The sequence below is a fragment of the Chinchilla lanigera genome, unplaced genomic scaffold, assembly GCF_000276665.1.
Source record: "Chinchilla lanigera isolate Chin_1 unplaced genomic scaffold, ChiLan1.0 scaffold00007, whole genome shotgun sequence".
Lineage (NCBI taxonomy): Eukaryota > Metazoa > Chordata > Mammalia > Rodentia > Chinchillidae > Chinchilla > Chinchilla lanigera.
Genome location: NW_004955408.1, coordinates 17,488,842 through 17,515,684, shown reverse-complemented (window position 1 = coordinate 17,515,684; position 26,843 = coordinate 17,488,842).

Here is a 26,843-nt window from a genome sequence, read left to right as displayed (position 1 = left end):
ACCTTTTCATTAACTTCTGGCCATTTGAGGCTAGCAGATTTGTTTTAACTCCTCCACTTCAACAAGTGTCTGTTAAAATACAAGTCTTGTTTACCAAGACTGGAAAACACTGCCAGGTAAGTCACAGCTTTGGTGTAGTTGATTACTCTAGAGTTTTGAGCTCTCTCCCTTTGGGTTGCTGGTGTGTTTGTTTACTAACTTAATTCAAGCTACTATAAGAAAATACTTTAAACTGAAGATCTCTGTTTTTCACAGATCTGGGAAATATAGCTAAGAATTTCAAGATCAGGTTGTTACTATGGTGATTTCTGGTGAGTTTAGCCTTCCATGTGACAAGTTGCCAACTTCTGCTGTGTTCTCACATGGTAGAAGGTGGCAAGATAGCTTTTTGTAAGAGCACTAATACCATTCAGGTAGGCTTTTCCTATATGACCTAATTGCCTCCTGAAAGACTCCCACCTATAATACTATCACTCTAGGTGTTAAGATTGTAACAGAAACATTCACAATGCTGTATATGCTCACAAGCTCAGTAAGGAATTTGGAAGAGGACTGGAGCACAGAAGTGCTGTAGCTGACTTGCTAAGAGCCAGGACCTGGAAAGTGGACATAGAAGAGTGTATTTTCCAGCATGACCTCCAAGGGTGTACCTCCCTTCCCCACTCCTCAATTCTCTCTTTGCTTCTTGATTACCATGATATGAGCAGTTTTCCCCTACACAGACCCTTCTACCTACCATGCCATGTCTGGGTTTAAGCCTGTCAACTATGGAAAATCTTGACACTGAGCCAATAGAAACCTCTCCTCCTTTGAATTTTGGATGTCAGGTGTTTTGTTCCAGAAAGAGCAAAGTGATTAGGGCAGAAGATAATATTACCTTTTATCTACTTACATTTTCGCTCAAAATTTTATACTAGAAGAGTTTTCTATTGACTCAGTTATACTGATAAAAACTCAAGTCCAGAGTATCTAGTAACTTAATTCAGGCATTAATGCTGTTCTTACAGTATAGCACCTGGATAAGGTTTAATTCATACCGGTTTGCCCAGGCTTCAGGTCCCTGTAACCTCTCATTTCTGGACTCAGTCCAGAACTAAACACATCAGTAGTCAATATTGCGGCTGGCAAGTGCCAAGCACTGACTGCCTGCCTTAAAACAAAGAAATTTGGGGGAGGAACTTTGAAGCCCACAGCATCCATAGCAGCCTGGTAACAGACCAGGCAGGTGGGAAAAATACAGAAGACTACCCTGTGCCTTTTGTTCAATATTCAAAAAAACCTCTAAATATTTTCTGTATTCCATGGCTAGGTTTTTTTTGTTTTGTTTTGTTTTGTTTTTTACGTTTTATCCTAGCTATTTTTCAGCACTCACATCTACCACTAAGCCACATCCTGAGATCCTCGGCTGCATTTTGAAAGGGAAAATTATCTCCCAACTAAGATACAAAGAGTTTCTCTGAAAGAGAGATATGATACCGAAAAAAGTAAAAGGAATCTGTGACAGCAGATATCATAAGTAGTAGGAAGGTACAATGATAGCTAAAATGGGCTCATCTTTGAAAATCATATAGTCACAAACCTTTGCTACCAGAATTGAATCACTTTTATTTCAAAATTAATACATTTATTTTAAATACATGAGTTTGTATTTCCTGCTACAAAAAAATTCATCTATTCATCTTTATGGTATTTGTCCTCCTTAGAAAAAGCACTGGGAACCATGTCGTTTGAGCCACCCTCTGCATTATTCAGTTTCTCCATTCTTGTTATAGTCTGCTTATGTTCACTTGGGTCTCATGTCTTCAACAATGATACAACTTTGTACTGCGGTATTTCAGCCAAAATACCCATCCCCAACCCAGTGACTTGTGACTACCACCAATTTCTGTGTGTCTGAGACTTTGGGCCACTCTTGATCAGTTTGATCCCTGAGTTCTAAATTCTCTGCTGCTAAGGTCAATAAATCAGGTACTTCATAAATCTGTGGGCCTCAAGGGTTCAGGTAAGCTTCCCTGCTCAGTACCAATATATAGTTACTTATTTATTTACTTATTTATTTATTTATATTAGTATGTGTTTGTAGTACACACAGTTCACATTCCTTGTGTGGAGTGGGTGATGTACATAATGCACCTTAATTCTTTTTCCTCCTTTTCCGCTCTCCCACCCCTCATCCTCTATCTCTTGATCCCCTCCCCATTTGAGAAAGACCTATCTCACTCTTTCCTATTATCTGTCTTTTAATTTGCTCTTTCTGTACTCTGGGTTTCTTATAAAAGAAATCAGGAAACAATAAGCTTGCATGTCTGATTTATTACATTTCACATTATAGTCTCAAGGTGCTTCCATTTTTCTACAAGTTTATCTATTCTTATGGCAGAGTAAAACTCCACAGTGTATAAATACCACATTTTCTTTACAGCAACACTGTGTACATATTGTCACAAACTGTTGCTTAGAGAATTTAGCATAGCCCATGTTTTCCTGTAATTGTGTTTCAATCTAATATTTAATCCTAGTTAAATTGCTTCCACTTGTTTATATCTATACTCAAATTTGCATTCATCTTGAACTTCCCAGACTCTTCTACCTATACCTTGAGTTCATTCACGGGTTGTTTTTATTAAGAACTTTTCATTTTGTAAAATAAACTTAGATGCAGAAATTTTAGTACATTTAGCGAGTACTCCAGTGCTATTTAAATACTCTAAAGGGTGAAAAGATCAAAATTTCCTTAATCAATTACCTATCTATCCCTCAAAGATCAGTAGTTAAAGTATTAAAAATATTCCATTGTCACAGCTCAGGGTCACAGTATAGTGCAAAGGATTAGAGATTACTGGAAGTCCATGTCAGCATGAGAATCTCAGGAAAAAAATGGCTTTTTATTGATAGAATCAGAAAGGATTAAGGACAAAAGAAGGATGTTCATGCAGGAATTAGTGTAAGGAACAGGAAAAGGGCAGGGAAAGGTCAGGGTGAACTGTTACATGACTGAGTTCAGGGCCAATCTAAGTAACAAATTGGAGTATGAGGAGGACAAGAGCCACAGCATACATTCTTCAAGGCAATGTGTTTTGATCCTACATGGACTTGTGGCCTTATAGGCTACCTTTTCATCTCCAACCATGTATCCCCAGAGGATTTGGGCTTGTGGCCCCCAAAAGTCCCTTATATCTGCATACCCGACTCATACAAATCTCTGGACACAGCTTCCATATTTCATTTTCTGTTGTTTCATAGTAAAATTAACCCTAAACATCCTTCTTGTCATACTATGCGTAGATTTTTATGTATGAACTTATATAAACTGCAAGAATGTGAAAGGTTTTTTCATTGAATGGAAGGTTAGACAATTCTCTTATTTGCATTAAAGAGTCATTATGTAGGTATATTAGAGAGGCTACATCTTATACAAATTACTTAAAATCTTTTATTTGTGGAAGAATGAAGAGATTTTAAATACTGACACTGAAAACTGACTTGAAAGAACTTTTCTACAATGAATTTCACTTCTTTGGAAAGGAGGATAAATGGGATTGGAAAACTTAAAAACCCAAGTGTTTGCATTTACTAATGGATTTTCATTTCATATTTTGATTTTTAAGTTACAATTTGGTTAGACATCCCACACAGAGTAACTCCATACTTTCAGTGCTCAATATATTAAATAAAACAAGTAAAGTGATTATAAAACTATGAAACATACTTTAAAATTCCTTCAATATACTCTATTTCAAAACTTGTACTCATCTTAAAAATAACATAAAAATCAGTTCTCAAAATAAGTAATGAATCAACTATTCCAATAAAAGCATTTAGCAGATCGCTACTTATGAAATTATGTTTAATAGTACCTTAAACTAATGAAATAAAAGAGTTCTGCTGAGTAGTAATCATTTCTCCATCTCTAAATTCTCTGTATAAGTAATGAACCAATATTCAGGGCCCTGCAGGGTAACCTCTACACATATTATTATTGGGCTGATTATCCTTTGTGGCAGATTATTTTAAGTCAAACTGATACTGTAAATGAATTTGCTGAAATGTATGGTTCTAAATTAGTGAACATAAATTATAGCACCATGATTTGTCATCATGTTGGTTGATATAGAATTGCATTTAAATATATTATAATTGAGAAATGATTTGAATACTACATGTTCATCCACCCTGCTAAGTTATCATCTCTATCGCTATATTTAGCCTCTTCCTGGGATTATGGCTTTTGCAGTTCAGAAACTGACTGCAAACTTCTAACTTCTAGATAGCCCATTATCAGTTAAATAACTTCTCAGTATAGAAAAACAATGACCTTATTTCACAGAGCTCATTGGACGGAAGACGTTTATGGAAAACAGGCAACATAAATACTCAATGACTACATGAAAATATTCCAGTTCCTGATATGATCGGTTTGAATAGTCTTCACTGCGACATCAATCTGAAATGCATCCAAGAATTTCCCATTCAACTTAATGCACCACTATTCTTCAGCTAGTAAAGGAATATTTTTTCTCATTCTGGAAAATATACTTAGAAAGTGTGGCATGCTCCTGAGAAAGTATATATTGAAGAAATTATTATATCATACATATATAAGAAAGCACAAAAACAAGTAAGAAATGACTGCCTTTTGTGTTGTTTCAATAGAGAACATGAATTTTATAATAGTATGAGCCAGTAAGAATCACATGCCAGGGAAAACAGATTCAAAGGTTTCATTTATCTCTGAAGGAGGGAAATATATTTTTCAGGCATATTAACTGAATAGTCCTGCCCAAAGGATACATAAAAATCTCTAATTTTTTTGAAGGTAAATGTGTCTTAGGTAGGATCAGCCAGATGGAAGAAAGAGCAAAGCAGTTATAAAGTTAACTTCTTTCATACCCTTAAAAGAATAGGGTAATCCATATCTTTTTAATTTTCTCTTACACTTAAAATCATATAAATTGTTTATTTTATTCCTAAATGATTTTTTTTCATTCAGTTTACTGACTGTCTGTAATGAACTAAGGTCCCTTCTTCCATAGCTTTCATAGTTTCTGCTTTTGCTTTATTTTTAAAATCAGAATATTTCTTTTTTTCCTACTATATGTGTAAGTGATTGTTTCAGTTTATGCAAAACTCATATATGTTAGTCTGGGTATCAAAGTTGCTGTTCTACCATAAATTGAGGACATAATATTTGGCTTCAGGGATACATACGTATTAAATTCAGTCAAAATAAAATTATTCAAAAGTAAAAATAATTATATGAAATATATTTTAAGACAAGTTTAAAGATCAATATTTTAATACTTCTAAAGAAAACAATATTTCATGAAATTTTTTAACTGTTTATAAATTTTATTACTGTATGTTTGCAGTACAAAATTATCTCATTTATTGTATAGAATTGTTACATGGATGTGAAACATTTTAATTCATTTTCACGCCCTCCCACTCTGCTTCCTGTCTGTCCCTTCTATCTCTGTTCCCCTTCTCATTCAAAATAGATCTCTCTATTTCCTATTATCTTTTTAAAATTTTGTTCTTTATATTTTGGGCTTCTCATGTAACATGAGCCACATGGTACATAAGCTGTGTTTTTTATTTATTTGACTTAACATTATGATCCCAAGGCACACCCATTTTCCTATGGATGATGCAAGTTTATCTTGCTTTATGGCAGACTAATACTCCCTTATGTACAAATATGACATTTTTTTCATCCATTTATTTGCTGATGGACTTACAGGCTGCTTCCAAGATTTAGCTATTATGAATTGTGTTGCTGTAAAAATGGGGATGCCTATTTCACGGAAATACGTCTTTTGTGCTTTCAGGAATGTACCTAGAAGAGGAATAGCTTTTCCAAATGGAATTTTTAGTTTTAGTATCTAAGGAAGTTCCATGCTAATTTCCATAGTTATTGTACTAGTGTACATTCCCACAAGCAATATAGAGGGGTTCTGTTGTGCCCATTACCTCACCAGCATTTGTTATTATTTGATTTCTTGAAGATAGTGATTCTCTCTGGCACAAGATGGAATCTAAATTTTGTTTTAACTTGAATTATTCTAATGGCCAGCGAAGTTGAACATCTTTTCATGTATTTATTGGTCATTTGTATCTCTTCTGTGAAGAGCAAATTATTCATTTATGGACCATTTTTGTTTTGGCCTTTTGTTTAGAGGAGTGTTTTTTTTTATTATTATTATTTCTTTACATATTCTAGATGTTAGTCCTCTTTCCAAAACATAGCTGGCGAATTATTTTCACATTCTGTAAATTAACTCTTCACTTTTTGGCTTATTTCTTTTTTAATTTGATATGACCCTATTTGTTGGTAATATTGTTAATATTCATGGTGCCACTGGGATTCTGCTCAGAAAGTCCTTGCCTACACCTATGTCTTCAAGAGTTTTGCCTATTTTATCTTCCAGCAGGTTGAGTGTTTCTGTTTTAATATTGACTAATTTGATCCACTTTGGTTTTCGTGTATTACACGCTGAGAAATACGGGTCTAGATTCAGTCTTCTGCATGTGAATATCTGGTTTTCCCATCAATATATGTTAAAAAAAGCTATCTTTACACCAATGTTGGCTTTTAGCCCTTTTGTCAAAAATTAAATAGGTAAATGTGCTTTGTCTCAGTTCAGCTTCCTTTTCTGTTCTGTTACTTCACATCTCTGTTTTGTGTCAACACCATGCTGTTTGTATCACTGTAGTTTTGTAATACAACTTCAAATTCAGGATAGTGAGGCATCCTGTTTTGCTACAGCCACACAGGTTTGCTTTTGCTGTTCTAGGTTGCTTCTGCTTCCATGTGAATTTTAGGATTATTTTCCCCAGATCTGTGAGGAATGCTGTTGATATTTTGAATGAGATTGCATTTAATCTATATACCAGTTTTGAAAGTATGGCCATTTTGACTATATTGGTTCTGCCTCTCCAAGAACAGAGGATACCTTTCCATTTTCTAATGTCCTCTTTGCTCCCCATTTTCAGTAAGACATGGGTTTATCATGGAAGTCTTTCACTTCCTTGACTAGATTAATGCTTAAATATTTAATTTTTGTTCATACTATTATGAATGGTCCTTTCATCCTAATTTCTTTCTCATTGAGTTCATTTTTAATGTTTGAGAATGCTATTAATTTTATGTGTGGAATTTTTATCCTGGTACACTGCCAAGTCTGATTACTAATTCTAGGAGTAATTTGGTGGGATTGGGAAGTTCTCTATGTAAAGGATCATTTCTTCTGCCAAAAAAGATGACAATTTGACTTCTTATCCTATACACATACTTTTCATTTGTTTCTCTTGCCTGATTGCTCTGGCTAATGTTTTGAGGACTATGTTGAACAGGATTGGCCATAATGAACATCCTTATCTTGCTTCTTATTTTAGAGGGAAAGTTTTGATTTTTCCTTTTGTATATGATGTTTGCAGTAGATTTATCATAAATAACTTTTGTCAGATTCACTGTAGAGTTTTACCATGAGTGAATGTTAGATTTTGTCAAATGGTTTTTCTGCATCTATGGAGATGATCCTGTGATTTTTGTCCTTACTTCTTTTTATGTGGTATATTATACTTACTGATTTATATATGTTGAGCCATTCTTACATCCTTGAGATAAAGCCTATTTGCACATAATATATGATCTTTTTGATTATTTCTTACATTCTTTTGTCCAATATCTTGTTGAGGATTTTTGCATCTAGGTCCATGAAAGTTATTGGTCTATAGTTCTCTTTTTTTGTTAGATCCTCTTATACATATAATTTAGGAAGCAGGGTAATACTAGACTCTAAGGATAACTTTGAGAATACTCTTCCTTTTCTTATTTCATTAAATAGTTTGAGCATTATTAGCTTTAGATATGTCCTAAAATTTCTACAGATTTCACCACTGAATCCATTAGAAACTAAGCTTTATTTTTTTAACCTGGTAGGGTTTTTTGACTCTTCAATTTCAGTTCCTGTTATTTATTTAGGGGTTTTAGATCTTCTTCCTTCAGTCTTGGTAATTCAAATATATCTATGGGTCTCTCTGTTTCTTCTGAGTTCTCCAATTTATTGTTGTACAGGTTTGTGAGGTTTGTGAAGTAGTTGGTGATATTCATCTTGTTTTCAGTGATATTCTTTGTTATCTCACCTATTTTATTTCTAATTTCATTTATTTGGAAAATTTGTCCTTTTTTTATAATATTGGCTAAAGGTTTATCTTTATTTTTATTCTTTCAAAGAGCCAGCTCTTCAACTTAATGATTCTTTGTACTGTTTTAGTCTCCATTTCTTTGATTTCTGTTTCAATCTTTATAATTTCCTTCATTCTACTAGCTTTAGATTTGGATTGTTCTTTTTGTTCTAAGGCCTTGACGTATATACTTAGGTTATTTATTTGGGCTTTCTCTGTTTTTCTGATAGGACCATTCACAGCTGTAAATGTCCCTCTTAGGACTGTTTTCGTTGTGTCTCACAAGTTCTGACATGTTGTACTGGTGTTATCATTTAATTCTAGGAAATTTATTTATCCTTTGACTTCTTCTCTGACCCACTGATTGGAATGTAATATTTAATTTCCATGTGCTTGTATAAGTTTTGTGATTTCCTTTGCCATTAATTTCCAGTATTGCCTAGGATCTGATAATATGCATGGTATAATTTGGATTCTTTTGACATGACCAGAACACAGAATCTACAGCAAGTAATTGACTAGGTGTGTCAGTGGGTGTGGTTTCCCCCCCTATTGTGCTTCCACAAGCACAGCTGTTCTTCAGGTCAAGCTGTTCTGGGGTTGTCCATTGCATAAAAATATGTGTACAAAATCCTTACCTGCCATTAGTAGACCTATTTCTCCAATCCTAGCTTAGACAAATCTACATATTATTAAGAAAGGAAGGAATCACTAGTGAGCTGATGATCATGATTTATAAAGTTGTGTCTTATTTCCCCTAGAAGAGGTCTTTGTGGGGAACACAGTGGGTGGTATTCCAGAGATTGAATCCAGGCTTTTAAGCATTCTAAGTATGTGCTCTACAACTAAGATACTTACACATACCCCACTTTAATAGATTGTTTTAAAGGTTCAAGTGTCCCAAATGCCTTATTTCTCAACCAACTAGATCATCTCACCACATCTGTTCTAAAGAAGTAAAACTAAAAGTAATACATAGATTGTAAGTGCTGTTTTCTATTTCAAGTAATACTACAATTTCTAGTTCAGTGAATCTATAAATGTCTTTAATGTTTGAAGGAGGCATGAGAGGAAGTCAAAGGCAGGAAGAAGACACTTTAGTCAGGCTCTTCCACAGAATTTTAAACAAAATAAGGTACAGGAAGTCAAAAACATCCATTTAAAATAGGCAGCAGATAATCTCCTGGAAGTCTATAGATATAGAATGGCACAAAACAGTAATTCCTGATAAGAGTGTAATGAGAACAGTGGAATTTTACTATTGACTAATTTACACATGAAGGAAGGAAGGAAGCAAAAAAGGAGAAAAAGAGGGAATATGGAAAGGACAGAGGGCATGAGGGAGGAAGAGAGGGAAGGGAAGAAGAGAGGGAAAGGAGGATGGAAGGGAGAGAAAGGACAAAGGAAAGAAGCAATGAAGGAAAGAAGGGAGAGAGGGCTGGAGGGAGGAAGGAAGGCAGGGAAGGAGGAGAAAGACAAGGGCACAGAAGTAAGAAAGGAGGGAATGGGGAGGGAGGGAATGGATGGAGCTAGGAAAGAAATAGAAGAAATGAAAATTATTTCCATCAGTGGTGTGAACCCAATGGAAATTATTAATTCAAAGATGAGAAAGTAGACAAGATGCCAAACGGGAGAAGTCTGGATTGTTACAAAAGGCTGGACCTTAGATTGCCGCAATCTGATGTGTGGAAAAATTCTCTGTATGTGGTGAGGGCTACATTCTGTGCCAGGTCTGGGACTATGGTAGACTATAACACAGTGACAGTGTTCTCCCTTTGGGGAGCTTAAATCCTAACTCAGGAACAAATATGAATAAAGCTATGATATAATATTTTACTTGATGATTGGTACTTAAAAAAATAAAATAGGGAGTAGAAGTAACGGAAGGGAAGAAAGGTGCTGAAGCAGTGTGTCTATCTGGACATGACATGAGCCACACTGCACTGATAGGACTTACCAGCCATGTGGCCAGCCTGGGGAAGAATGATCCCTGGGACAGGAAGCAGTGCAAAAACTGGGGCAAGAATGTTCACCATGTGGAGAAGGAACAAGGAGCCTCTCATGGCTATAGAATGAACCAGAAGACTGGAAAGGTTGGGCTGGGGGCGAGCTGCAGGTTTCACAGAAGTTAGGGGAACTATTGATAGTTCCCTGGGAGGGAAAGCCATTGGAATGTTTTGAATAAAAGAGCGACATGTTGTGACACATGCTTTGAAAGATCACTCTGCTGAAGGCAACTAGACTGCAGAGTGACAAGGGTGGAGGCATGAGAGAAGGGAACACTATGTTATCTGTTCGGTCACTCCTGGCACAACTTGCCAGATAACAAAGACAATTATTATTTTCATTTACTAAGGTGATTCTGGGCAGATCACATGTTATTTTATTTAAAATCAACGTTTAAAATATAACACAGAAATTCAAGGTGAAAAAATCAGTTCAAATAAAATTATATAAACCAACAAATATATTAGTCAACTTCTCTCTAACCCTCTCAGTGTAAATGTTTATGTCTAACATCTTATTTGAAGTAATTTTGTAGCTAGACATATATAACTTATGTTTAACTTTGCATGTCACATTTCCCCACAAGTTTCCTATTCTTAAAATTCCTATTGCAAAATTTTCTTATTTTTTAGTTTTTCCCCGTCTCTACGTTTTTGTTCATTTTAATTCCATTCTTCTAATTCCAAATTACTAACATGAAAATGGTTTCCTAAATATTCCCAGACCTATCTTGACTTCTCCTTTTAAAAATAATATAATCTCTAAAAACATTGTCTTTTTTCCATAAAATATACTATGATTCTTTATAAGCCCACATTCTATATGCCCGGTGTCTAAGCTTTTAATGAGGAATTCTTGCTTTTAAAATCTGTACTAAACTCTTTTGAGGATAAATAAAGGTATTTAGTTACATTAATAAAGGCCAGTCTGCTTGAACATGGTATTTCTTTCTGGAGGGCCATTTGTTCTCTGGGTCATAAACTCCCATTGTCTTTCTCCCTCCAAATTCTACCTTTAGCTCCTTTAACAGGGAAATTAGGTTTTGGTAAATACATTTGCTATTTAAAATGTATTCCAATATTTGTTTGAAGTTTATTACTAGAATTACATTTGCATTACTAAGTAATAAGCACTTACCCCAAGTACTGTGTGCATGGCCATCTGGTTTAATAGCACATCCAGGGCTGAGATGGGTCTCCAGGGCTCTATAACTCACTGAGATTCCTGAGAGGACACCCTTAAATCAGCAGACACAGATTTGGAAACACACTGCTAAGTTGTTCATTGACCCTGAGAACAACATCCTCCCTTTGGACATCACAAAAATAGATTCCTAAAATTCTTACAACACAAAACATTGTATGTGGAAGGAACAACAAGCCCTTCTTCACAATAATCCATATTTGAGGGAGGACTTTGGTGCTTCGACACTTTGAATGATTTATTTTCATGATTGCCTTCTAACTGAATTATTTGGACAAAGGAAAGAAATTGCTGATGAGACTAGAAGTTTTTGAGCAATTTTCCAGGAGATAATAGGTGGGTGTGGTGGAAGAAGTTAATCTATTTTAAGTGGCATTTAGTTAAGAAAGATATCAATTATTAATTGGAAAAAAGAATGATTCAGTTGAGTAAGTACCATCTCAAAATATGTTCTTCTTTTGAAATATTTTACAAAGGTAAAGTTCTATATTACTTTTCAGAGAACTAAAAACTACCCTCTATATGAAGGTACAAATTGTTTATTAATACATATGTGTAAAGGTATGAATATATATATATACTATATGAAATATACATAGAGCTATGTATATTTTTCTAAGTCCCCAGAAGAAATGTTTTTAATGACTTATCCTTCATAGTCATGTTTAGTATTCTCCAGGTAGTCCACGATCATATATTTTAAAAACTATATAGCCACAAAACATGTTTCATTTCATTATCCTATTACTAAAACTTTGTTACTTTCATTCCATTTCTTGTGAAGGAAAAATCAATGTGCAAACATACAATGTCAGTCAGCCTCCCTCTGAGATCTTTTATAGAGATTTTACTTTTTGCTTCAAGTACATGATTAAGTGAATGCCCCCTGTCCTCAATATTTATAATACTCTAAAAGCCTGAATTCAATCCTTTAAGCATAACTGCTTAAAGGAAACAGCCTAGAGTTTGCTAGATAAGTTATCAGCTGCACCTTTAAAAAGGACTATTTTAGTAACTAGATTTCTAAAAAGAATTATCATGAGCAGAAGAGCTACATGAGAGAAGCTCTTACCCAGTGGGATGGGAATAAATTAATTCCCTAATCATAAATATCTTTGATTTCTCTTCCCAACTGACATATATTTAACCAGAAACAAAGAATTAAACCAAGTGCTCCAAAAATCTTTCAAATAATTAAAACCTAAATCAAAATTTACTTAGACCATTTATATTACAAAATATCTAGGCCCCATTACTCCTAATTTTTCAACATCAAACGTTGTATAGTAGAATTCTAAATCAGCATCTGGAGGTCATCATGTAACCCGGACCTAAAAGATAATATTAGTATGTTAGGAGATCTTATCTAATACCTTGTTCCTATCATAAATTTAAAGTATACTTTATAATTGCAAACTTAATATACTTAATGGAAACTACCATACTGAGGTATTCTGTTTCTGAGGTTAAATTAACACTTTTTACATAGAAAATTTAATTTCTGTTTTCTGTCAACAATTGGAACAAAATAATGTTTTAGAAGAATATTTTTAAAGCTCTGATACACATACATTCCTAATGTTTGTGTTATTTTGGCTCTGATTAGGTAAAATATAAAAGCTTATTTGTTGTGCTTGTATGCCAGGATTAGGGCATATAACACAAGTTTAAGTCCTGCCGGGGATATAGCTCAGCGGCACAGCATCTGTCTGGCAAGTGCAAGGTGCTGAGTTCGGTTCCCATTACCAAAAAATAAAAAGATAAAAACAAGCAGAAATTAAAGTTTTTACTTCCTGAGATGCAATGAAACCCGTTAGGCAACATGGAATCTCCACTTTCCAACAAGTTCTCATTGATGAAGAAATATGTTCGCTTACTGGCTAGCGTGCTCTTTTTCCATAAATTAAATGTTTCTTGAATGAAGTCAGCAGAAAAGGCCAACTAGAAAGGCATCACTTGATAATTTTCTTATTATATGAAACTTTATTCTGGAAACTAACATGCCACATTGAGTGGTATAATTAGTTCAAAGGAATACCTCCAAGTGCTTGCTGTCTTCCTAAATACATCAGATGAAATAAAGCCTGTTGCTGTGCTTGGTGAGTATTCCCCAAAGTCCCTGCGTGCGGTGCACGGTCCTCTGTCCTCTGCGCTCTTGCTGGGCTCTAGCAACACTAAGCCACGGGGCCTGGTGAGAGCTCTGAGGTTGCTGCAGTGCGCCCTGGAGGGGATGCCTGGACTTCCGCTTCGTCTTCCTCTTCTCAACTGGACACGCGGTGAATGGACATCATCCACCGGGCACTGTGGATATTACGCTGTGCCCCCGAAAACTCAAAGCTTCAGTTACTTGGTTATCCACTGAGGTTTCCAAAAGTGACCTAAAATAAACCTTTCCTTTTTAAAAGTTAATTAATCTCAGGTATCTGTTACAGTGATGGAAAGCTAGCATACCTGAAAACTCTTTCAGATCTTTATTTTTCAGTATTTCCTTCCCAATCAAAGAATGAAGGATCACTGACCCCTTTCCCAATTCATGTACTGAATCCTAACTCCTAATGCAATGATAACTAGAAGGGAAGACTTTGGGAGGAGATTAGATTGTGAAGAAGGACCCTCCCAAATAAGATTAGTTCTCTTATAAAAGAGATCCAATAGTGAAAGATATGCTTCTGAAATGGATTAAGGATCTAAGTATTAAAACAGAAATATTAAATCTCCTTGAAGATAGAATAGGTACAATTCTTGAAGGCATTGGAGTAGGCAGACTTTATGAATAAAACCCTGATAACACAGAGAATATCAAGAATCAACAACTGGATTCTCATCTTTTAAAAATCTTTTGCAGAGCAAGAGAAACCACCAACAGAGTGAAGGGACAACCCACAAGGTAGGCTGAAAATTTTACCCAAGACTTTTTAGTTGTCAAACCATAAGTGCTCCTATAGCTCACAAAAAAAGACAATAGAAATTTCAGAGACAAGGAAAAGTAATCTGCTATATATGCATATATAAAATTATACATATCATAGATATGTAGATGTGTAAACTTGTATATATCTAAACATAAAGAAACATATATATATATATAAAATAAAACACAAGTAAGCAGAAGAAAAACTTCAATGAAACAGGTAAAATATTTCATATATGCGCCCTCATAAAGATGCTTACATATCCAGTACACACACACACACACACACACACACACACACACACACACACAAACTAAAAAATCATTACATACCAGTTAATCTAGACTAAAACCACAAACAGTTATCACTTCACCCTCTGCTAAGTAGCTAAAATTACAAAGTGCTGGCCAGGAATTTGAATTAAATAACATTTTGGAAATGTGTTTGCCATGCTGTATAAGTATGCAAAATTTCATCAAGCTGTACACAGGTTAGCACTTTGTGCATATGACCTTAATAAAATAGTAAAAAGTGAAAAAAAGAGAGATGTGATAGCTCTCCATTTTACCTTCCTTCACTCGAGAACATCTTTGAACCAGGAGACAGAACCCACCACGCACTGATTCCACTGGATCCTTAATCTTAGATGTTTTAACCTCCAAAAAATGTGAAAAATAAATCCTTGTCACTGATAAGGTATCCAGTCTGTTATGGTTTTGTTGTAGCAGCTCAAAGAATCTAAGACAACTGTTTTGAATGATAATGCTTCATGGGAACTGCCTATGAGAGTTCCATTTTTGGTTCCCCCTGAAGATTTTGCAAAATCACAAACTACAGAACACCTTCATCACACTACAGAAGATTCCCATCATGCTTCTCAGCTGTCAACCTGGCTCTTCTTGTTCACCTCTTGGTATAGCGGTCATGCTCATGAAGAACTCTTTCATTACAAAATCTAACATTCTTTGTGTAATTCAGATTATTCTAAATAGCATTATTTGAAGATGTGTGTCACTTACGTTCCTTGATATTTTTTAATTCAAATAAGTCTTCTAAATATCAAATTCAGGGCTGAGGAATATAGAACAGTAGTAGAACACTTGCCCAGTATAAGGCTTTGCTTTGATCTCCAGCACCACAAAGAATACATAAAATAAAAATCTGTGTATTTTTGAAACACTTTAATAAGCCTGAAATTACAGATTGTGTTAGTTCAGTTGGAAATTAGTTCTGTTAGTCAGATTTGTAATCTTATAATTTCCATCATCATTTCATTTCTCCTGTCAGTATAAAGTATTTCTTTTCTCTTGAGGATAAGGTATGAGTGGGACACAGGTAGCCTTGGTAGGATAGCTCTACCAAGAGTATTTTGGAAATTAAGAGGGTTCTAAGAGGTACCACAGAATTTTTTAGGAGCATAGACCATGCTAAATTCTGTCATCTCAAGTAATGTGACCTTAATTGAGTTATTTAAACTATTTATACTTTAGTTTCTTCATTTTTAGAGATGCTATGGGTTGCATCGTGCTCCCACAAAAGTCATGTGTTAAAGTTCATTCTTGGAGACAGGGCCTTTGGAAGGTAATTCATGTTAGACGAAGTTCTGTGAGCAAAGCCAGCACAATGGGAATAAACCATCATAAGAGACACAGCACGCTGTAGCACATTCTCCTATCCCCTCGGCCCAGTCCCTCCTTGTATATATCAAGGAATAGAACTCTCACCACAACTTAACCATGGGATCACCATGATCTCTAACTTCCAGGAGATGTGAGAAAATAAGTTTAAGCACTGTACCTATAGTATGACTGCCAAAGCTAAGACAACAGAAATGTACATAAAATTAGTGCACTAACTGGGAAATGGGAGCAAAGATCCTGAAGTTTATACTATTGATTCTGTCTATCTAGCTACCTAGCTAGCTAGCTATCCATCTACCCATTTATCTATCCATCCATCTTCTATCTATCATCTATCTTTCTTTCTTCTATCCTATTCTTCTATTTGTAACTATAATAGAAATATCATAAGATTAGTGGCCTTATAAGAAGGAAATTCAGAGAGTATGCTATCTGATAGACAGATAGATGATAGATAGCTAGATAGGTAGATAGATAATAGATAGATAGATGATAGATAAATAGATAGATAAGTAGATAGATAGGTAGTAAAAATGAAATTTAAGAAGCAAAGTTAAAGAAAAATTTTAGTTGATTGTTGTTAAGACATTTTTGCTCTCTAGAAACAAAACTTTTCCTGAGGGCTACTTCCATAGAAGCCTGAAAAGCACCATTCTGCCCCACGTGCCCTTGGAAACTGCACTGGTAGCTTTTAATTGAGTCTACAGAGAGTGTTTCAAAGGCAAAACTTTTTTAAATACTACTTAACCCTAGTGGGTGTATCCAGAAATGAATTAATGTTATACTTTTCAAACTACTCTTTACCTGTTGTTACACTCATTTCAGGGAATTTCTTTACATTTTTATTCAACTAAAGAGAGGTTTAACTTCTGTTTTCTTAAAAATGATTGCATATATCAGGTTGGACATCCTTTGAGAATTGTTTTTATGTCCCAGTGTCCAGTCTTCAGTTCCTTTGACATGACTATGTTAGAATAATTTTCAAATCTTGTTTTTTCCTTCAACCTGAAATACAATAGAGAGTAGAAATAACGGGACACATGTTCGTACTTAGACAGGTTAATTCAAATTCAAGCTCTCCTATTTTCTAGATGAAATAATTGGTGAAATTTACTCAACCTAGAAATCAGGGTTGCATGGTGTTCAGCTTATCTCCTTCCATGACTTTTCCCCACTGTTTACAAAGCAGAAGACCATATGTTCTTTCAATGACTTAGTTCTATTATCACATAAAGTGTTTCTTGCTACGGCATGTTCCATCTGCGCCAAACTAAGGTTAGCCCTCCCTAGTAGTATTTATGTCTATTCTCTACAAGTTCCCATCCATGCAATTTTTTTTACTTCTAATTTGGGCTTCTTCTTTCTTATTTGTAAGTCATCTCTTTCATTGTCCTTTTTTTCCATAAAAACTTCAATCAGCCTGAATCTCATGTGCCTCGTTGATTTCACAGATCTCTTACCCGTGCATAACTCATTATATCATCTAATCTGGTACCACTCTATAGCACTTAACTGTTATGTACTGCCAAACTTAAGCCAGCATTATTTCAGCAGGATTTTAATGGTTCTCTAGTGACCACAGAAATATAGGAAGTTGCATAAGAAATCGATTCCCCCTGCACATCCAAGTCACTTAGCAGCATTTTCTCCTAAGAAGCAATGGAACAGTGAGTTTTGCAGAGTATGGTTTTCAATTTGTGTAATGTGCAGACATTACTACTGTCCTGTGGCCTTCTAGTTCCTGTACCTTCCTGCCATGTACTATGACCATACTGTACCACTATACTGAAGTGAATGTAGCAGCACGGTATGCTTTGAGCAATGCAATGCAAACAGAAGTTTCACATGTGACTTTCAGGTAAAAACATTAATTTGCTGGTGCTCTACCCTTTCTTTCTCCCTTTAAAATTACAGATGTGTGCCTTAACATTGATGTTCAATGTTCAATTCTGCATCTATGAATGGAGGACAGATGTGAGCAAACCTGCCCCCACTACTGGACTTTGCATGAAAAATAAATAAATTTTGGACTTTAAGCAATGAAGGCTTCAGCCATGGGAACTGTCATTGTAGCATAGTCTAATATATCGCAAAACAAAAAATGGCACCTAAATCTATTTTTATGTGTCATTCACCTAATAGCTGTCTGATGAATTGGTCTCCTTTATTAGTTTATATTTACTCACTAGTTAACTCAGTAAAGATTCATTCAGGGTTGAATATAGGCATATAACTGGACAAGGTGAAGTTTAAAACAAAAACAAAGTATGGTCGCTAATATGATGTTATTGAAACTCTCATGTAAAACAGGAAAACAAAATGAAAAGAAAAATAAAAAATAATTCAACAAATAGCATACTTATGACAGAAACAGCTTGGGCTAATGGAAACTTAAGCCAGAATTATTTCAGCAGGATTTTGATGGTTCTGGCTGGGGTTCTCTGGGATGAGGTGAAAACCAAAGGCAAGAAGGAAGGAAAAGCATGAGGCATATCTCAGCCAAAAGGACAGGGAAGATCGTGCGCAGGCCCCTGAGCTGACAGGGGGCAGTTCTGTCCAGGGACACTGAACCTTTGCTGTGGTGTTAGTCAGATGCCATGTTTCCAGATAACTCCAACTCTAATTTTATATTCCCTAAATTATGGAAGACTTTCCAGGTATCCCAATGGCATTTTCTGTGAAAAGAACACTTATTATTATTCATAGCAAAAAATTCTTTCAATTCCCTGAACTTCCTGAATTATTGAAAAAAATGTTAGAAAACAAGAGACATAAAGTACAAAGTCTGTTTACATGTAAATTTATAGAAATCCTTCCCGAAGTACAACAATGTTACTCCAAAGGCAGAGTTAGCATGTGTAGATACAGAGTTAGAAAGGTTTTCTTTCTCCTGCATGATGAACTGACTCCAAAATAAACAAATTGAAAAGAAAGCAATTTTAAATCATATTTACCTAAAAGAACAAGGAATTTTTAAAAGTTCAAAATCAGGTTGTTTAGAACTTCCTTACATTTTTTTTTTATCACATGATTAATTTTATTAGTGGTTTAGAAATAGTAATGGAGGGCTGGGGATACAGCTCAGTGGTATAAGTGCCTCCCTGCTTCAGCATAAGGTCATGAGCTCAATTCCTGGTACCAAAAAAAAAAAAAAATCCTTCAAGAAATAGTAATGGAAACTGGGCGGTGGCACATGTCTGTAATCCCAACACTCAGGAAGCTGAGGTAGGAGGATCACTGCAAGTTTGAGGCTGGCCTGGGCTACATAGTGAATTCAAGGAGAGCCTGGACTACAAAGTGAGACCCTATCTCAAAAAACAAAACAAAACAAAGTGAAAAAGAAAAGAAAAAGTAATGGAGAAGTTTAGCATTTTATTTCAACGGTAGACTACTTTGAGTGCTATTACTTAACTTTACACAGTGACCTAAAAGAACATGCAAAAATAATAACATAGTAGCCAAGGTTGCTTGCAAAGTTTTGCTATTTTAGTTTCTTCTTCCCTCTGCTTGTGACATCAAAATTTGTCACTAGCAGATAAATAAATGGTGCTCTTGTTGACTGATTTTTATGAAAACAGTAATCTTAAAACAGAAGGTTAAAAAATGTTTGGAAATTCTTTTCTGTTTTGCTGTATAATTGCTGTTTTTCTATCTTGAGTTTGCTTCCCTTTTTCTCTCTCTCCTTTCCCCTCCTCTCATTTTCATGACCCTGCAGGCTTTTTGGGTTAGCCGTCGGGATACCACATAGTTGAGTAGCATCAGTGAGGCTAAAACAACATTCTTTTAATTCAGAACGAATATCTGTTTATTGCCAACATCTGTACAAGTGGATCATTCCTTCACTTTCTCAGTATGTATTACACATTTACTCTTTTCTACAACTTAGTGGTTACTAGGCCCAAGTTCAATTGATATTGCAGACTGTATCTTACTTTCTTATTATTGTGAATACAATATATCATAAAATCCAAAGTACTTGAATGGCTAGACAAATATTCAAAAATTATACAAATTTTGTCTGTTTCTTTAGTACATGATGGACAATTTTGAAAGATCATTACATAGATAAAAGATTAAGAAGGGTATAATTGCTCCTGCTTGACATTCTCTCTTTAAAGTATGTACTGTTTCCCAAACTATCATCAGGCTTTTGTATATCTCAACTACATTTTTTCTTTATATTCACTTTAAAAATTTTAAGTGATGCATAAAATCACAAAAGTTACCCGTGTTAATGGAGTACCTCATTATTTTTTGACATGTGTATACACTGTGCAATGTTTAAATCAGTTAATATTTTCATCTCCTCCAACTTTTATGATTTCCACATGGCAAGAATTTCTAAGATATTCTCTTTAAAATGTAGAGTGTATTACTATCTATAGTTACCCCACTGTGCACAGCAGAACTTCCTGCCCCTACCTCACTGTAACTCAGTGAGCTCTATTTTTAGTCAGTGGCCTAACAATATCTAAGGGAATAACGCAAACTCTTTTAATGACCACGAGCAATCACTGGATGGCAGTGGAAGAGAAATTGTTCAGATCCAACCCACTGCCATGGAGACAGCCTTTGAAGCCCTGCGCTGGTGCAGATGAGGGAGGCCAGCACACTTCCTCACCGAGCTGCCTGCTACTGCCCTGCAGACCCTGTGTATCAGTCAGGGCTTCCCTGCCTGTATTCCCGCTCATTGAGCTGTGGAGTCACAGTACTTCTGAGGTTAATTCACTGTTAATTCAAGAAAGCATGAAGGCAGTCAGCATTTTCTTATATACAGCACAGTCGAGGTGACGCATATGATAGTACTTGGACACTGGAGATAATTCACAAGCACTGTGAAGCACAGATTGTAAAATAATTACATGGAGGAAGCTGTAAGATGATGAAGTTGGGATATTATCTTTTAAACATCATTTCGACAGTCTCTCCCTTTTAATTGTCCTGTGAATCCACTGTCCTTAAATTGTTAAAAGGTACTTTGCCTGACCATTTGACTTGTTTCCTACTGCCTCCTTTCTTAGGTTTGATGCTTTGTTGTATTATTCTTAGTTTCTCTTTCCCAGGGCATAGGTTTATCTTAATATTTCATAGATTATTAATTGTGTTTATTGGCTTTTTAAATTATTGCCAGAGAGATTATAGTATGCTTAACTTTTAAAATCTCATACAATTATTATAAAAATTCATATAAAATATAAAATAAATATTATAATGTGTTGTTAACCTATAATCTATAATATATAATCTCCAACAGACAGCATTGTGTAGTCCATTGTAGGATTTAAAAAGAAAAACAAAAATGAACTTTTGTATGTATTCATATATTTACTATTTCTGAGGCTGATCTTCATTCTGAGGATTACATTTCCTGTTATTCCCCTTCACACCACTATGGTACATGGATCTTGACATTTCTAGCCTTTTTCAAGTTTGTCAGTTATGTTATACTTATATCATGTATGATTTAGAGCTTTAGCTCTGTTTCATGGAAGGAATAGGAGATATTCTTTTTTTTTTTTTTTTTTTTGGTACTGGGAATCAAACTCAGGGCATTGCGCTTGCCAGGGAGACGCTTATGCCGCTGAGCTGTATCCCTGGCCCAAATAGGAGATATTCTTTACTTCATTTTGTGTTCTTGCGTTTAACTTTCCAGCAATTTCTCATATAAAAGCAAATTGTAATTCTGATTGAAGTTATGCTGAATTTAAACATTATTTTGAAGAATTTTACTATTATGTTTGCTAAGTGCCTTATAATTTGCCTCATACGGTTCTCTTGTATAACTCATTAAATATGTATTTATTCATGTTTGTTACTATTTTGCTAATATACTCTTTTTATTATTTTATAAGTGTTTTTTTGCTAGCATATAATGTATCAACTTTTTCAAATGTATGTCAGGATTTGTAAACTTACTGCATTCTTGTTAATGCTAGTAATGTTACTTGTAACTGCTCCTGGAGTTGATAAGTGAGTTGTCATGTAGAATGCAGAGAAGGACCATTTTATCTCTTCTTTCTCAATTTCCCACATGTTATTTCCTTTTATCTGTTTGCATTTTCTAGTATACTAGTACAATGGTGATGTAAGGACATCTTTGTCTCACCCTGATATAAAGGACATTTGGTTTTTATCTTTTTGTAATGAAACTCATTAATTACACTTCGCCATTCTTCTTCTGAGTGGTAATACAAGACATTGAATTGCATGAGTCCAGAAACATTACACACTGGCCTGAGGAGAGTGACATTGAAAGTACATTCTAACAAGTGTGAGGGAGATTACCTAAAGGCATGTTATTAAAAAAAAATTCAATTACTTTACTGCATGGTAAAAATATAAAAAATTAAATTGATTTTTAACTCAAGCAACTGAGTAAGTTTAGAACATTTTATGTTTAATGGCCACAGATTCTATCAGGTAGACTGTCAGTCACTGGGACTACAAAAAGTTATACTAATAATCACACAGTCTTAAGTATGTAGAGTATATATTTTGGAAACATACATCTATACTATGTAAGTAGGTAAAGTTTAGTTTGTAAGAGACACAGTTTTTTCTACAGTTCTTAGTAGGGAGAAACATAAATATGCTTCAGTTCAACTCAACTCAGATGTCACCTGGGGCCTCCATGAACTTAAAATTATGATAGGAATTATTCAAATGCACAAATTTAATGCCCGAGAATCTCACAAGATTTCTGCTAATTTCTGGTGTTAAAGCATGGTTCAATTATTTCATATGCACTTGGTATTATATTCTACCACATGTCACAATTAGTACAAATCTTTGACTTTATGCCTGATTGGATATAAGGATTCACTGCACTGAGAATTTCATCAATTGGTTTATTATGTTCAGATACCATCAATTTCCATACTGAATTCCACTGATGCCCAAACTAAACATCTAGTTCGCTATCATCTTTTCCTTCCTGTGGTGCAGAGTTATATTTATACCATGCCTCTTCTACATCTCAGTACTTGCCCTGCTTTATGTTATAAATTTATCTATTAAAATGACAAAATTGCCTATACTTTCTGTCATATGAGAAAGGATCGCTTTGTACAAACAATTCATATTTGTTTCCAAAGTAACAGATGAGCTGTTTAAGCCTCTTACATATATGTCTTCCACCATTTCTCTCAAACAAATTCAGTTTTGGGATAATTTTATAATCATATTTTCATTTCTACTGAATATATAAAATTTATTTAATAAATTAATGTCATTAGAATGCAGTGCCAGAACATGACATAGTTGAACATGCTAGCAATGTTTGTCACAAAGCACCTGTGTTCACGTTACGCTGGTGCTGCCCCACTACTGCTAGGGATTCCTTGGATTAATGCCACAGCAGTGCTAGTTATTTAGTCCTCTGCATAGCTAGTGCAGGAAACTCCTGAACAGTTTGCCTTCCTAATCGTGCCCTCCATTGCAAAATACGCACACATCAGGATAAAAACAGTCACACCATAAACGCTAACCTGTACACAATCACTCTACAGAAATGCTTCTTATTGTATGGCGATGTAATGACTTGGTTAACCCACTCTACATCTTCAAGATGGAGAACTACAACAGCAGCAGGTAGTACATGCATTAGCCATTGTTAACTAATACAAAAAGTAGAAACATTTACTGATGAAAGCTCTATGGAACTGCACAACGAAGGGTCAGCAATTCATACTGCAAGCCTAGTAACTTGTGTTCACCCTGGCAAATGACCAGTTGGCTGGGAAACCTGTATTCAACTATAAATTAGCAGAAAGTAATACATGCACCTAATAAGAGACTTAGCCTGATCCTCAGTCATAGCTTTCCTTGTGTAATACCATAAAATTGCAGAAGATCTTCCTCAACTCTAGGATAGGATTTAGAATTTTCTATACCAACAGGGTCATTAGTGCTAAGTGCACCTGAATAAATTTATGCTGGAACAACTGTATTCCAGGACCTCAGGACAGCAGCAGAAGAATGAAACAAATTATACTAAAATAACCTCAGCACAATTTGTGATAACATCACATTTTCCAGTCTGTTCATTAGCACCAGAATTAAAACTTTTTAACTTCCATGAAACTTCATTATGTCTAAAAGAATGTGACTCATTAAAATCATACTGTAAATTATAGTTTCAGAACATTCACCTAAAGAAGAACATGGCAGAAAATCAATAGTGCATGTAGTTTGATGCCTTTTTATGTATTGATTTACATGTCATTTGTATGCAGCTATTGTTTAAATACAATTCACTCTGTGCTAGTAGGGTACAGTGATCACTATGGCATATATAATATAGTTTAGACTTCCACAAAAATAGTTTAAACTGAAACTCAAATTTATTGTTGGTTTCACTTAGCATATTGTAGATCATTTTAACACAAATGGAATATAGAATTTGCTTGAACACTGTAGTCATCCCTATTCAACTGTTCCAATCATCTGGGATCTTCCTAACAATCATCAGTCTAAGACTAGGAATGTTTTTCTTCTGTAACAGGAACAAAGAAATGCTTCTGCCCACGGTGTTTTTCATACATGGGATCACTATAATAAGAGCATCAAATATCATTTCCTACAATGAAAATCAAGTACTTAGCCTGATTTGTCAAAAAGAGAAGAAAAAGAAATCTCAAATCGAAACCCAAAATCCCTTTCCCATGATTGCTCTCCCCAAACAATCTCATATGTGTTGGAAATGCTGATTCATTTGCTTCTTTCTCTATCTTCAGAATGGAAGCAGTAATCAGAGGCAATTGTTGGAAGCTTAACTTCATCATTCCCAAGGTAAAATGGCCTAAAGTCAAAGATTCCACTTATGCAAGGTGGCCCGGAAATGGACAAGCTGCTTTACAGATGGTTGTGCTTAATTCTGTCCTAACGTCCCCAGAGGAGACGCCTGAAGGAGGAGCTTAGTCTCCCAGTCAAATGGCTCTCAGCTCTGTCACTGGCCATACAATTAAATAAAAGGCTGAATCTGGAAAAGATTTTTTTTTCTCGTGTACATTGCTAGTCCAGTGTTAAATCACTCTGACAATATAAAAATGCAATAGATACACTCATATGTCCTCATTAAAGATAAAAATTAGAGATGAGGTGATGGAGCAATCACTATACCATCTCAGAGGAATTGCCCATGGTAATAACAGACCAGGGCAGATTTTGTTTGATTTGAAAAATTTAAAATTTAAGTTTCTTTAGAAAATCCATTTAAAAGCATGCTCCGTCACATGTAAAATATCCCACGCTGTTTTCATCAATTGAAATCATTCTTCCTATTTTGGGACTTTTCAGTTTGCTGAAAAAATTCTTTTGAGGTATTTTGCAAAGGAGTCAATATGTAATAGATAAAATGAAACAAACTGAATATTTGCAGACTTCTTGGTTAGAAAGTTGAGCCTCAGTTTTGGTGCCCCTATGACAACCCCCTGTGACATACACACACACACACACACACACACACACACACACACACACATGTAATTTCTCCATGATATTTCATGAGAACTTACTTTTTAAACAACACTTTGTAATTTTGGACATAGTACAAAGTCTGAAACTATATAATATAAAACCCATTCTGACAGGCCTTTCTCCTTTATTTTCAATGACATCAATTCTTCCCCCATAAAAGAAGGAGGGAGATGATGAAACTGCTTTTACAGAGTATGAAAAGTCTCAAGTCTTTTTTGAAACCAACCATAAACAATCCTAGCAAAAAAAAAGAGAGAGAGACATATCTACTCAAGTGAATATTTGCATGATTTTTTTAAGATACTCCCTGACTAGATTTCTGATTTTGGTACAAAGAAACATGCAGCCTGAAAGTCAGTTTTGTGCAGAAAAAGTTGAATTGTGAACAAGAAGGTGAGGAAGTTTAAAAAGAGAAATAAGAAATTTATTACGCCTAGCTTGTGTAGAAATAGTGCAATACAAGGAATACATTCTACTGTAGTGATGTGATTTAATTTAAAACTAAATTTTAAGAGAGGATAGTGCAGAAAATAATTTCTCTCACATTGCATCACCTCTTTCTTAAATTTTTACTTGGTAAAGATGTGCATATATCACAGTAAGGAGTGCAGAGGAAAGAGAGTAAGCATTTAATGTGTTTAATAAAATGGTGTTTTGCTCTAGCTTTGTATTTATCATCCCTATAAGGCAATCAAAAGCAAACTTTTCTAAAGTTGAACCCCATACAGTTGATCCAGATAAAAGGAAACTTAAAGAAAATTAGACGGCAGCCACAAATAGAATATGCTGAGTGAGAGTAAGATTCAGGAAGCACAGTATGCATCTTTTACTTTGAATAAACTACAGAACCCAGATTTTCAGTTTAAGTAAAACTAGCAAACTGAAAAGCATTATTTCTCATTTTTATGCTCAAAAAAGGAATTGGAAAGTCATCAGTGAATAACAATTAAAATAAATATTTAGCAATAATTGAAAATAACAGCTAAAGGTGGACTAGAAAATGCATTTTAGATGCCTCTCTGAAACTCAGTTCAAATATGTGCTCATTTTCCTGTAAAAGCTTGGGGATTATCTTTCTTTATAGCCAAGTAATATACCAATATGTAAAAATACCACAATTTTTTTATCCATTCCTCAATGGATGGGCATTTGGGTTGCTTCCATGATTTAGCGATTACAAGCTGCGCTGCTATAAATATGGATGTACATATATCGCTGTGATATGATGTTCTCAGTTCTTCTGGGAAAATACCCAGAAGGGCAATAGCTGGATTGAATAGGACCTCTAGTCCTAGTTTAGTGAGGAATCTCCAAACTGATTTCCACAGTGGTTTCACCAGTCTACACTCCCACCAGCAGTGGAGAAGTGTTCCTTTTTCTCCACATCGTCACCAGCATTTGTTATTGGTTGATTTCT